Source organism: Jaculus jaculus, chromosome 6 (assembly GCF_020740685.1).
Source record: "Jaculus jaculus isolate mJacJac1 chromosome 6, mJacJac1.mat.Y.cur, whole genome shotgun sequence".
Taxonomy (NCBI): domain Eukaryota; kingdom Metazoa; phylum Chordata; class Mammalia; order Rodentia; family Dipodidae; genus Jaculus; species Jaculus jaculus.
This window is the reverse complement of record NC_059107.1, coordinates 119,492,479-119,506,300: the sequence shown is the minus strand read 5'-3', so window position 1 is coordinate 119,506,300 and position 13,822 is coordinate 119,492,479. Positions and strand designations below refer to the sequence as shown.

Sequence of the window (13,822 nt, the reverse complement as noted above, 5' to 3'; positions counted from 1 at the left end):
TAATGGTGAGAGATTTGAAGTAGGAAGAAAGAAAAGTAGCCAAACATCCTAAAGATTGAGTAGGAATTTTTTAGTTGTTCTTTTTGTTGTATTGGGATGGAACCGCATGCTAAGCAAGAATTCTACTACTGAGCTATATATCCACAGCCTTCTTTCTATACTTTACTTTGAGGCAGGGTCTCACTAAATTGCCTGGGGTTGTCTTGCACTCATTCTAGTCCAAGTGGGCTTTGAACTTGTGATCCTCTTGTCTTAGTTTGCTGTCTAGCTGGCATCACAGGCCTGTATCCCAAGGCCCAGCTTAAGTGGTGGGTCTGTATGTTCACTATTGTTTGTGAATTTCATTTATTGAAACAGTAAGCACAATGATGTACCAGGTAGTTTCATCAGTTGTCACAAGTAAACCACTCTGATGCAGAATTTTGAGAGAGGTGTTTTAGGAGGCAGGGAATATATGGTATGGGAGATCTGGACTTTTCACTCAGTTTTGCTAAGAATCTAACACTATTCTTAGCTTTTTTCCACCACCAGCTCTCCAGCACTGTCATGGCGAGTATACTGAAGAAGATCACTGGTCTGGTGGGATTGGCAGTATGTGACACTCGACACGAAAAGCTCAGAATATTGCACATAAATATTGATCTTAATAAAATCCATAAAAATGTAGCTCACAAGAAATATACAGAACAGAATACAAATGATAAGCTGGATATAGTTAGAGCAGAATCAGAAGTTAAAAAACTAGAAGACTAGCGTCAGGGTGGAGAAATAGGGGAAGTGGTTCTTTAGGATGGAAAAGATCTAGGTCTGGCAAGAAAAATGTTGCAGTGGAAACCACAAGGGCCGCCATGGAAGAGCCTCCTGCCAATGACCAGAAATGGCTAATATAGCCATGATTGCATGTCTTTGATGGGTTGATAAGATGCGTATGTAGGTCATTGTTTTGTGTCACAATGTGTTCCTATCATTGACATCTTATAATCAAGAAAGCTAATAAATGAGTATCATGAGTCAGGTTTTTTTTTTTTTTTTCACTCTAGTCCAGGCTGACGTGGAATTCACTATGTAGTCTCAGGGTGGTCTTGAACTCACAATGATTCTCCAACCTCAACATCCCAAGTGCTGGAATTAAAGGCATGTTTTTGATTTGCATAGTATTTGCTAAGATTATTTCAAAAGTGACATTTATTTGAAGAAAAATCTTGTTGGAAGATTGAAGGTTAAAAACATTCCTACAGGACTGGAGAAATAGTTCAGTAGTTAAGGCACTATGGCACTAATGAGCCTAATGACCTGGGCTCAATCCCCTAGTACCCAGGTAAAGCCAGATGCACAAAGTGTCATGTACATGTAGAGTTCATTTGCAGCAACTAGAGGCCCTGCTGTGCCCATATTCTTTCTATCTCTCTCTCTCTCTCTGTTTGCAAATTAAACACATAGATAAATAAAGTTAAAAACAACAATAACAACAAAACATTCCTACAGATGCAGAGGTCATGATGGAAAGGTGAAGTGCCTGCAGAAGTGTCCAGTTTGTTAGTAAATCTCTTTTTGTTACTTTGTAAAAAAGAAAAGGTACTTTTATTTACTAAAATATTATTGGTCATTTCTAAAATTATTTTTTATTTGTTTTATGATAGGGAAAGTACAAGAGAGAGTGAGCAAGTGTGAGAGAGAATTGGCATACTAGGACCTCTAGTCACTGACATTGAACTCCAGATGCATGCGCCACCTTGTGTGATATGTCACCTTGTGCATCTGGCTTGTGTGGGTCCAGTGGAGTTGACCCTGGGTCCTTAGACTTCACAGGCAAGCACATTAACTGCTAAGCCATCTCTCCAGCCCCAATTACTGATTACTTTGTATTAATGTATATGAATTATGTTCAGCTGAGAAAAATGGCAAAAATGATTGGAGATTAAAATTTAAGTTGCAATTAAACCTCTGATCTTCTGTGTGAAACAATTGAAATATATAAACCCCTCTTTTAAAATTTTTATTTATTTATTTATTTTTCTGCATTTTCCAGTGTTTTATGTATATAATTCTATTGCTGATATCCATTGACCAAATTACATGCAAGGAAAGACAGACTGTATACGAAGTTGAGTATTTTTGGAAATATGTCATATTTTGAGGATCATCCTCCTCTTGTATGTTTATTTCATCCTTTGGAAGTCAATATAGTGTGTGGGTAATCATAAAACTGTATGCTGGAGGGATAGCTCAGCAGTAGAGCACATGTCTAGCATGCTCAAGGCCCTCAGTTTGATCCCCACTACTGAAAAAAAAAAAGTTATTGAAGTGAATCCATCAGTATTCTGTTCTAATACTTGGAGTATGACCTTCATGTTTATATATTATATGTCCTTTGTTTCCACTGTACAATGGTAAATCCAGGAAATGTTTTCTTTTTTAATGAAAACAATTTTTATTTGTAAAATGTTTGTAATAATGTAAAAGTGGATCTTACACATGTCCAGTAAAAAGTAATATCTCAAAAAAAATGAGACACCTTTAACTGCTGAGCCATCTCCCCAGCCAAAAACAAAAAAAACAAAACAAACAACAAAAAAAAAGATGAGACACCCTTTAATCCCAGCACTCAAGAGGTAGAGGTAGGAGGATCACTGTGAGTTCGAGGCCAGCCTGACTACATAGTAAATTTCAGGTCAGCCTAGGCTAGAGCAAGACCTGCCTCAAAAAAATAAAAAACAAACAAACAAACAAAAAAAATGGAGCCAGGCATGGTGGCACAAACCTTTAATCCCAGCACTTGGGAGGCAGAAGTAGGAGGATCACCAAGAGTTCGAGGCCACCCTGAGACTACATAGTGAATTCCAGGTCATCCTGGGCTAGAGTGAGACCCTACCTCAAAAAACAAACAAACAAAAAAACCAAAATAATAATAATAATAAATAAATAAATAAAATGAATTGTTCTGATATTCCTCTTCTTGACAGGTGGAGCTTAATTCCTGTCTCCTTACATGGCTCAGTTTGGCCATTCTCTTCAAAGGATAGAAGGTGGTAGAGGTGGCATTGTGATTTCTAAGAATAGCTTGTTGTGTAAACCTCTCTTTTTAAAGTGTGCCTTCTTATGTTTGCCCATGAACACTCAGGGTCCTGTACCCTCATGGATGTTTCTGGTGAAAATAGTTGAGACTCGATTTAGACAGGGTGTATGCTGGCATGTTCCTTTTCTCTTTCTTCTCTGCTTTCCCTACCACCTCCTTATACAGCTGCTGGTTTTCTAATCTCTTGTCCTGTCTCTGAGGTTCATTTAGGCTCAAGACGTGTCAGGAGACAGCAGATGTTTAATCAGTGTTATTGGCTATCTGAGTCAAGGAAGCAAGGAATAGCCCTGTCTTGCCAACTTTGAGCCTTGGGATGAAATTAGCCTCGTTTCCAAATTCAGGCAGGTGTATGTGTGTGTGTGTGTGTGTGTGTGTGTGTGTATGTATGGGGGGCATTTGTTAGCTGTTAGGGCAGAGTTTAAGGATTTTAATCCATCTATATTTGTTAGGTGCTAAAATGATTCCTATTTCGAAAGTAGGATGTTTTAAGTGGAAAATAGTGGTTTTTTTGGGGGGGGGACATTCAGGGACCTCCAGCCACTGCAAACGAACTCCAGATGCATTCACCCCCTTGTGCCGGAGAGCCGAACCGGTATCATTTGGCTTTGCCAGCAAACACCTTAACCACTAAGCCATCTCTCTAGCCCCCAAAATAGTTTTAGAGCATACTCTAATCTGGCTTTTTTAGATGAAAAGTTGTGTGTGTGTGTGTGTGTGTGTGTGTGTGTGTGTGTGTGCATGCGTGTACCTCTGTGTTTAAGGGCATGGATATTACAGAGATTTACTGATGGGTTCAAAGTCATGACACTAGTTTAGAGCAAAGCTAATGTTTGATGCCTGTTCTGATTTAACTCATCTTTGACATAGCTATTATCAAGAAAACCTCACCTATTAAGGAGCTCTGGGAGTGCATAAACACTGTTCTGCTAGTGCCTTTTTGTTGGTACATGGTTATAGAGTGCACATTTTTTGTCATCAATATAATTTTCACTACAGAGAATGTTTTTCCTTCCAAAGATGGTTAAATGGTGTTACTGAGCTTCTAGAAACAAATGAATGAATGAATAAATACATAAATAATTCATGTAAATAAATAGTCACGTTACTGCTATTGTTAGGATATCCTGAGTATGAGCATACATAAATTTGGATTTCTCCTGGGAGTAGAATACCCATTAAACTGGGCCCTGATGATAACTTAGATAGATCATTAAATTATCATACACAAAATCAAAATGGGGCTTGAGAATAAACATTCATCTCAGACTCATCTTAATCAGTCCCTTCATGGTTGGTCTGCAATACTACGGTAAAAGGGAGTCTACTGCATGCAAGCTGGCAACAGTGAGAGTAGGCTGTCAGTGGAAGTGATGTTGTCAAGAGCGTCAAGTTGTCATTAATGGAAGGCTTGATGGCCTTTGAAATTAAATGGAGAGGGTTTGAGTTCACTTCATGTTTAATTCCCTTTATTTAGAATCTTTGCTGCTATTCTTGTTAAGTTACTGTGCTCCTGGCTGCGCTACCAACCTGCTCTTCCTTTGAAACATAGTAGAGTTTTGAAACATAGAGTTGTTTTGGAAATAATTTACAAGTTTATTTATTATATACTTATTTGTTTATGTAGATGTATGCACATGCCACGGCAGGTGTGTAGAGGTCAGAGAAAACTTCAAGGTGTCCCTGCTCTACCTTCTTTGAGACAGGATCTTTTGTTGCTGCAAATGAACTGCCAGGCTGTGAACTGATGTCAGACTTGCTGGCCTGTGAGCATCAGATTCTCCAGACTCTGACTCCCATCATCAAACACAAGTTGGGATCACAGATGCATGTGCCACTTTGTATCCAGTTTTATGTGGATGCTGGGGAATTGAACCCTAGCTGGCAGGCTTTGCAAGCAGTTGTCTTTAAGTACTGCATCAAATACTCAAATATTCAATCCTGGAATCATATTTTTTTCAAGGTAGGGTCTCACTCTAGCTCAGACTGACCTGAAATTCACTAGGTAGTCTCAGGGTGGCCTCAAACTCACGGCAATCCTACGTCTGCCTCCCAAGTGCTGAGATTAAAGGCGTGAGCCACCACGACCGGCACAGATTCTGTTTTAATGCATATATTTCATTGTATTTATTTACTTGAGATAGATAGATAGACAGACAGACAGATAGAGAAGACAGACAAGGAATAAATATGGGCACACCAGGGCCTCTAGCCATTGCAAAGGAACTCCTCATGCATGCGCCACCTTGCGCATCTGGCTTTACGTGGGTTACTGGTGAATTGAATCTGGGTCCTTTGGCTTTGCTGGCAAGCATCTTAACTGCTAAGCCATCTCTCCAGCCCAAGTTTCTTTCTTTATTTAAGAGCATCCTGTGTATGGATACATCATGTGTTGATTCCAGCTTTTCCTTCCTCTCTGTTCCCCATTCCACTGGGGACATTCCTCAGTGGGGTTGTTGGTATTCCCCATAGGGTCAGGGCTTATGCATTTTGGAGCAGCAGTCAGTTATTGGGGGGAGGCAGTGCCTCTGGGCATGATTTCCCAACCTGTGGCTGTTACAATCTTTCACTCCCCTGCCTGTAAAATTCCATGAGTCTTGGTGGGTGTGTTTCATGTCTACTTCATTGATGAGCTCGTAGGAGCCTCTGGATCTCTACTTTGGTAGTTGTTGAGTATCCTCAGTATCTGTTTCCTTCACCCTGGTGCTCATTGCTAGGCTCACCACGGAAGCAGCACTCTTGCTCATCTCCCCATTTTCTCTATGGTTTCACCTGGGCCTTGGCTGAATCGTGAGGGGCAGTTTATTTCCTCACATCTCACTACCTTCTGGAAAAGAAAAACAGATTCTCCACCAGAAAGTGAAGTCAGTATAGATTAAATTGGATAAGAGTTTTATTAATTTAGGAGGATTTTGACAGATGTAACCCCTCTTTTAGCCCAAAGACTAGTGGGAGCTTGACCTTGGAGAGCATAATCTTTGTCTCCATAGGACTCTGACCTGGTTCCTAATTTCAGATATGAGTTCTTTTCTCTTGAGTAGATCTCTTAGGCAGTCAGAAAGCCATTGTTTACCCACCATTGCTGTGTGTCTCCATTGTAGTATGGTGTTTGCAGCAATGGAGTCTTACCTTTCATCTCAGGTGGGTAATCAAGTGCCTTGACAGATGCCTGTCTTGCTTTGGGGACCTTGTAGTTTTCTCCAACCAACAGCTTAACGTGGGTAGCACTGATTTCTGGTTCCGGGAGTTACAGGTCAGAGCCATTTTTTTTCTTTTTCTTTTTATTAACAACTTCCATGATTATAAAAAATACTCCATAGTGATACCCTCCCTCCACCCACTTACTGCTTTGAAACTCCACTCTCCATCATACCCACTCCCCATCTCGGTCTCTCTTTTACTTTTGATGTCTTGATCTTTTCCTCCTCTTATGATGGTCTTATGCATGTAGTGTAAGCTCTGTGAGGCCATGGATATCCAGGCCATTTTGTGTCTGGGGGGAGCATGTTGTATGGAGTCCTGCCCTTCCTTTGGCTCTTACATTCTTTCTGCCACCTCTTCCACATTAGACCCTGAGCCTTGGAAGGTGTGATACAGATATTGCAGTACTGAGCACTGCAGTCACTTCTTTCCATCACCATGATACCTTCTGAGTCATCCCAAGGTCACTGCCATCTGAAAAGAGAAGATTCTCAACCAAAAGTGAGAGTAGCATTAATATAAGGGTGTGAACATTAACAGAAGTGCTTACTGGGCAGTATAATAAGCATAGTATATACATTTGGCCAGATAACAGCAGACGTTATACCCCTAGGGTTTATGACTACCCCTGTTTTAAGTTTTCAGTATCAGAGATGTATTTCCTTCCCATGGAGAGGGCCTCCAGTCCAATTAAAGGGCAGTTGGTTTCCTTCATAACAGACATGCCACTATTGCACCCATTCGCTCATTTGGCCTGGCTGGCCAATTATAAGGCTTGCAGTATCCACTGATGAGTATCTTCACTGGTGATTTCTCTTTCTCCCATTGAACTGCATGCAGAATGGCTTCTTCCAGCTTTCTGTCAGCTGGTCTACATGGAGGAGGTTATCAGCTCAGTTCCAGCAGGATTTCTCAGTGGCCTTGCAGCCCAAGTATATGAAGTCTTCAGCAATAGGGTCTTACCATCTATTCCTGGTGGGAAACCAAGGGCCTTGGCAATGGCCTATAATGTTTTGGTGGCATCATGGATCTCCCTGGCCAACAACCCACTGGAAGATATCCCATCCCTGAGAGCCAATTTTTTTTTAAGGTTAGGCTTCATCCCACCATTTTCAGGGACCTTCTTTTCAGATGCTTCCCTATACTCCTATTGAGGGTTAAATCTTTCAGTCTACCTTCAAGGAGAAAGATTCCTATGGTACCAGCTCATTTTGGGTTTAGTTTTGTGTTTATTTCACCCAACCTGAACTTACCTTCCCTGCAATTCCTTCCATTCCTCTTGTCTGGGCCTCAAGTTTCCTATCCGGTATGCCAGGAACTTTAGGTGACCTAGGTTAGGAACCATAGATGAGTGAGAACATATGGCATTCATCTTTCTGTGATTGTGTGTGTTTGCTCAGTATGATCTGTTCTAAGTCCATCTATTTTTCTACAAATTTGTGTCATTTTTTTTTATTGCTGAGTATATTTCCAGTGTTTATATGTACCACAATTTCATTATCTATTCTTCCAATGGCGGGCACCTGGGTTGATTCCAGTTCTTAGCTATTATGAACTTAAAGGCTATGAACATGGTTGAGCAGGTCTCTCTGTAGTAAAGTGTGGAGCATTTAGGGTAAATGCCGAGTACAGGAATAACTGGGTCTGATCGTAGTTCTATATGCATCTTTTTCAGGAATCTCCATATTGATTTACTTAGTGGTTGTGTAAGTTTGCATTCCCACCAATAGAGAATGAGGGTTTCTCTTTCCCCACATCCTTGACAACATTTGTTGTCATTTGCTTTTTTGATTGCTATCCTATTGAAGTAAGGTGGAATTTCATAGTTGTTTTAATTTGCACCTCCCTGATGGTTAGGGATGTTGAACTTTCTTTTTTAAACATTTTCATGTGTGCTAGCCATTTGTATTTCTTCCTTTGAGAACTCTCTATTCAGTTCTCTACCCCATTGTTTGAGAGGATTGTTTGATTATTTTATTGTTTAGTTTTTTGTAGATTAAAGATATTAGACCTCTGTCAGTAGTATAGCTAGCAAAAAATTTTCTATCATTCTGTGGGTAATCTATTGGCTCTAATTATATTTGTCTGTGCAAAAGCATTTTACCTTCATGAGATCCTATTGGTTGAGTGATTTCCTGGACTACTAGAGTATTATCCTTCCCTACTCCTATATGGGGAAGAGTTCCTCCTACTTTGTCTTCCAGTAGTTGAAGAGTTTCAGGTCTTATATTGATGTTTCTGATCCATTTGGAGGTTTTTCTTTGTGTGTATGGTGAGATGAATGGGTCGAGTTTCATTTTTTCTATACAGGGTATCCAATTTGCCCAGAACCATTTGTTGAAGATGCTGTCTTTTCTCCAGTCTACAGTACTCACACCTTTGTGAAGATCAAGTAGCTGTAGTTACTTGGCCTAAGGGTTGGGCCTTCAGTTATGTTCCATTGGTCTATATGTCTCTTTTTATGCCAGTAACATGCTGCTTTTGTTACTATGGCTTTATAATATAGCGTTAGATTGGGTATGGTGATACCCTAGAGGCATTTCTTTCACTGAGGATATGTTTGGATATCTGAAGCCTGCTACCATTCCATATGAATTTTGAGATAATTTTTTTCTAATTCTGTGCAGAATAATGCTGGAATATTTTTATTGATATTACATTAAATCTGTATATTGCTTTTGGTAGAATTTTCATTTTCACAATATTAATTCTGGACTTTTCTTTTTGGGGAAGTTTTTTATTATCTTTTCAATCTCCATGGAGGTGATAGGTTTGTTTAGGAGATTAATCTGCTCTGAGCTTAGTTTAGGTAGGTGGTATATATCTAGGAATTTGTCCATTTCTTCCAGTTACCCAATTTTGTGGAGTAGAGACTTTGTAAATATGTCCTGATAATCTTTCCAATGTCAGTGATGTTTGTTGTGACATCTCCTTTTTTTCTTTCTGATTTTGTTAATTTGAGATTTCTCTTTTTTTTCCCACTTGATAAGATTGGCCAAGGATTTATCAGTCTTGTTTATTTTTTCAAAGAACCAGCTCTTAATTTCATTGATTTTCTGAATTATTTTCTTAGTTTCCAATTCATTAATTTTGCTCTGATCTTGATTATTTCTTTCCACCTGGAAGTCTTAGGGTTGAATTTTTTTTTTGTCTGTCCAACACCTTTAGGTGGATGCTTAGGTTATTGATTGGGCTCTCTCCATCTTTGTTCTGAAGGCATTTAGTGTTATGAACTTTTTCCTTAGGACTGCAGTTATGTGTTCTATAAATGTTGGTAAGTTGTGTTTTCATTATCATACAATTATAGAAATTTCTTCCATGACCCATCTGCAGTTTAAAAGTGTGTTGCTCAGTTTCGAGTAGCTGGTGGAGTTCCTGATGTGTCTCTTACTCTTAATTTCCAGCTTTAAAATATTGTGATCTGATATAATGCAGGAAATTATGTCAATTTTCCTGAATTTATGGAGCCATGCTTTATGCCCCAATATGTGATCTATTTTGGAGAAGGTTATGTGGGCTGCTGAGAAAAATGTGTATTCTGTAGCATTGGGGTGGAATGTTCTGTAGATGTCTCTTAGGTCTAGTTGATCTATGGTATGGTTGAGCTCTCTTTTTTATTAATTTTCTGTTTGGATGATCTACCTATTGATGATAGCATAGTATTAAAGTCCTATGGTGGTGTTGGTGTTTATTTCTGTTTTGTTGTCAAGTAGGTTTTGTTTTATAAACTGTGGTGCACCTGTGTTTGGTGCATAAAGATTTATGATTGTGATGTCCTCATATTGAATAGTTCCCTTGATGAGTAGGAAGTGGCCTTTTTTGTTCTTGTTCCCCTAAGCAGATTGGTCTGTTGTCACCTCATTTCTGGGACTCAGTATTGAACCTAATCAGGGCCAGAGGATGGTTCTCTTGCCCCTTCACAAAATCAACCTTGGGGCATGCTAGTGAGCTGCTGTTGGGTCCCTTGTTCCCTTCACAGCCACTCAGCTGGCATGATGCAGGGCACAGGCTGGGTGGTCACCTGATGTGCTTATCTGGGGGTTGGTTATCTGAATGGGGTCTCTCTCGAATTCCTAGGACTTGTAGAGTGGGTTGTGTCATAGGAAATGCATGCTGGACTGGTGTTCCCAGAGAGGGAGAGCGAGGGTGAGTGTGGCTGTGCTAAAAAGTGCATCTGCGGCTCCTGTAGAAGTGGTGGAGCAGAGGCAAGAAGCTTGTTCTGTAACAGCAAGGCTCTAGGAGCAGCACCCTACCTGCTCCTTTGGGCTCAGACTGGAGCTGGTAGTTAGCTCAAGGTAGAGGTTTATTATTTTTTCCCCACCTTTGGGCAATCTGCTCCATTGTACAGAGAGAGGGACAAAGGAATCAGTGAGTTGAAATTTCCCTTTAGGGAAAACTAAACAAAATGAAAAGCCCAACGAGGTTAAGCTACATTTTTTCCACTAGAAGCTGGTTTTCCTTGAAAATACCATTACTTGTATGGAACTTGGGAAATTCCTTGTTTAACCTATGGGCCTGTCCTCAGGTCAGTGACTAAAGCTAGCTTTATTTTTATTCAAGAACTAGGCTGCATATCCTTCTCAAACTCAGGGTTCCCCAGGCTCAGGGGGCAGCAGCTGGATTATGAAAACATACTGACTGATACTCCACTGGGAAGACAGACCTCTTTGTTTTTTCTTTCTCTTCCCTCTTTCTCTTCCAGTCATTATTTGAGATCACAGGGACAAAGAAATGCAGGAGAGAGGGTCACAGCTTACAGAGAATTTATTCACCTCCAACAAGCCACAGAACATCTCTGTATATTTAGTTGGGACCCGTTGAACATGTGACCTGCCCATTTTTGTTATGAATACCTAGGAGGAAATACATGCTGACATGTCACAACGGGAGGAATTTTCTTCATGTTGGACATCAGAGAAAAAGCTTTGGCAGGAACACGTATGTCTCCCGTCATCTCTCCCCAGGATGGCAGCTTTATCCAAGACCTTTGAACTCTCAGAGTTGCTGACTGGGGTAGTGAGTAAGGAAGAAAAGAGGAAGCACACTTTGAGCTCTGGGTGAGGCCAGGGTCCCTGTCCCTCAGGGGCAGAAGCTACATACTGGTGAGGGAGGAAGGATGGCTCAGTGATGTCCTGATTGTTAAGTTGATGGCATGTCTTAGTTTCTTCACTTCTTGTCATCCTGTTATTTGATCATTAACCCAGCTGCCCAGCAATGGAAAGGGCAAGAAGACAAACTTAAAACAAGCAAGCATTTCCATTAGGGGGATAAGTCGGATTTTATCTAACAAAAGCGCTTAGCTCAACCTTGTCCTCACTTGATGAAAGGAGAGAGTCCCCTTCAGCTGTCCTCCACGTCCCAGCAATTCTATTGTCTTCTGGCTTTTCAGTGGATTTGACTAAGCAGTCATTTTCTGACCCCGGCTACTGAGGTTAATTGAGAGGTAATTGTATGTCTGCTCATTATTTTGCTTACTTCTTACTAAGAGTTGTTCACGCTCTGAACTTAGGTCCTAAAAGTAACAATCACAGGGTAGGATTTGAAGTATTAGGACATTTCTTGCCCCATTGTCTTCCTAGCATCCAGTCACACTGTCTCATATCATCATCAGAGTTATTCACTTTAGCTTACTTTTTCCCAAGAGGGAGATGATATAATTTAATATTTTTCTTTTATTTTTTAAAATATTGCTATGGATTATAGATAATAAATATTTAAGAGTTTTTCTAACAAATATTATTAAACTTATGATATATTTCAGTGGAATATTGGCATATGACATAGCAAGCCATTAGTTAATTGTACCAAGTGTAAATTATTTCAAAATTTTTGTCTCTGATGAGCTACCTTAACAAAGGACATGTATAATTTGGAATAATAGAAATGTAAGGGATACAAATATAGTATTAGAAAAATATGGAGGCACAGCAAGCTGTTTGGAAAGAAAAACTTTACCATTTTAAATACAATAGGGGAAAAGGCACACAGAGTTTATTAACATTTATTTGTATGGGAATCATGGCAAACACTGTGATAAGAAGCAATTGGCATTTAAGTCTCTTTATTTTCATGTATGTGGTATGTTTGTATTTGTCTGTATGTGTGTTCATATATTTGTGGGTGTGTGGGTGCGTGTGCATGGAGACCAGAGGACAACCTCAGGTGTTATCTTCCGGAATACAACACACACACACCTCTCTCTCTCTCTCTCTCTCTCTTTAGTTTTTTTGAGGTAGAGTCTCACTTTAGTCCAGGCTGACTTGGAATTTACTATGTAGTCTCAGCTTGGCTTTGAACTTAGGGTGATCCTCCTACCTATGCTTCCTGAGTACTAGGATTAAAGGTGTGCACCACCATGTCCAGGTCTTGTCTATCTTTTTTTTTTTTTTTCTTTTTTTGAGGTAGGGTCTCACTCTGGTTCAGGCTGACCTGAAATTCACTATGTAGTCTCAGACTGCCCTTGAACTCATGGCGATCCATCTACCTCTGCCTCCTGAGTTCTGGGATTAAAGGCATGTGCCATCACACCTGGCTTCTGTCTATCTTTTTTTGAGACAAGGATTTTCCTTGGTCTACATCTCACCAATTAGGCTAGATTGGTTAGCCAGCAAGTGCCAAAGATCCTGCTGTTTCCCCCTCTCTAATGCTGGAATTTTAGGTATGTGCTACCATGCCTGGCAATTTTATGTAGATACTGGAATTTGAAGTCAGATCCTCATGCTTACAAAGCAAACACTTTACCTATTGAGCCGTCTTCCTACCCCCTGTAATCCTTTTATTTTTATTTATTTAGTTTTGGTTTTCTGAGGTAGGGTCTCACTCTAGTCCAGGAAGACCTGGAATTCACTATGTCGTGTCAGGGTGGCCTTGAACTCATGGTGATCATCCTACCTCGGCCACTTGAGTCCTGGGATTAAAGGTGTGCGCCACCACACCTGGCTATCTTTTTATTTTTATTTATTTGCCATCAGAGAGACAGAGAGAGAAAAAGAGAAAAAGAGAGAGGAGAGAATGGGTGAACCAGAGTTTCTTGCTGCTGTAAACATACTCCAAACACGTGTGCCACTTAGTACATCTAGCTTTATGTGAGTACTAGGGACTCAAACCCAGACCAGCAGGCTATGCAAGCAAACACCTATTACTGCTGAGCCATCTCCCCAGCCCCTATAGTCTTTTTGTAATGAAGGAAAAGGGTTTGAAGTTAAAGGGAGAACAAACTGTGGAAAGCTGATTAGGAAATATGTAGGGACTAATGGAAATTAGTGACTATTTAATAAGGCTGGTTTATGCAAACATGTCTTGGTTCCATGGTTAGTAAGACTTTTAGGCAGATGAGAAAACTAAGGTCTCTTCTGTAGCAGTTATCTGCTGTAGAACAAAACACCTGATCGGAGGTAGCTAATGGATTAGTTTATTTCTGCTCAGTTTCAAAGGGAAGTTTCATGATGGTGGGTGAAGCGTGGCAAGAGCAGGCAACCCGGTGCTGTTTCATCAGCAGGGAGGAAGGAGAGACAATGTGCTCAGTAACCCTGCAAGCCGGGCTCCACT

At 40.3% G+C, this 13,822-nt stretch overlaps 1 pseudogene; it reads left to right on the top strand.

Moving 5' to 3' along the window:
* Positions 1-546: 546 nt before the first annotated feature.
* Positions 547-890, top strand: LOC101600975 (annotated as a pseudogene).
* Positions 891-13,822: the final 12,932 nt, after the last annotated feature.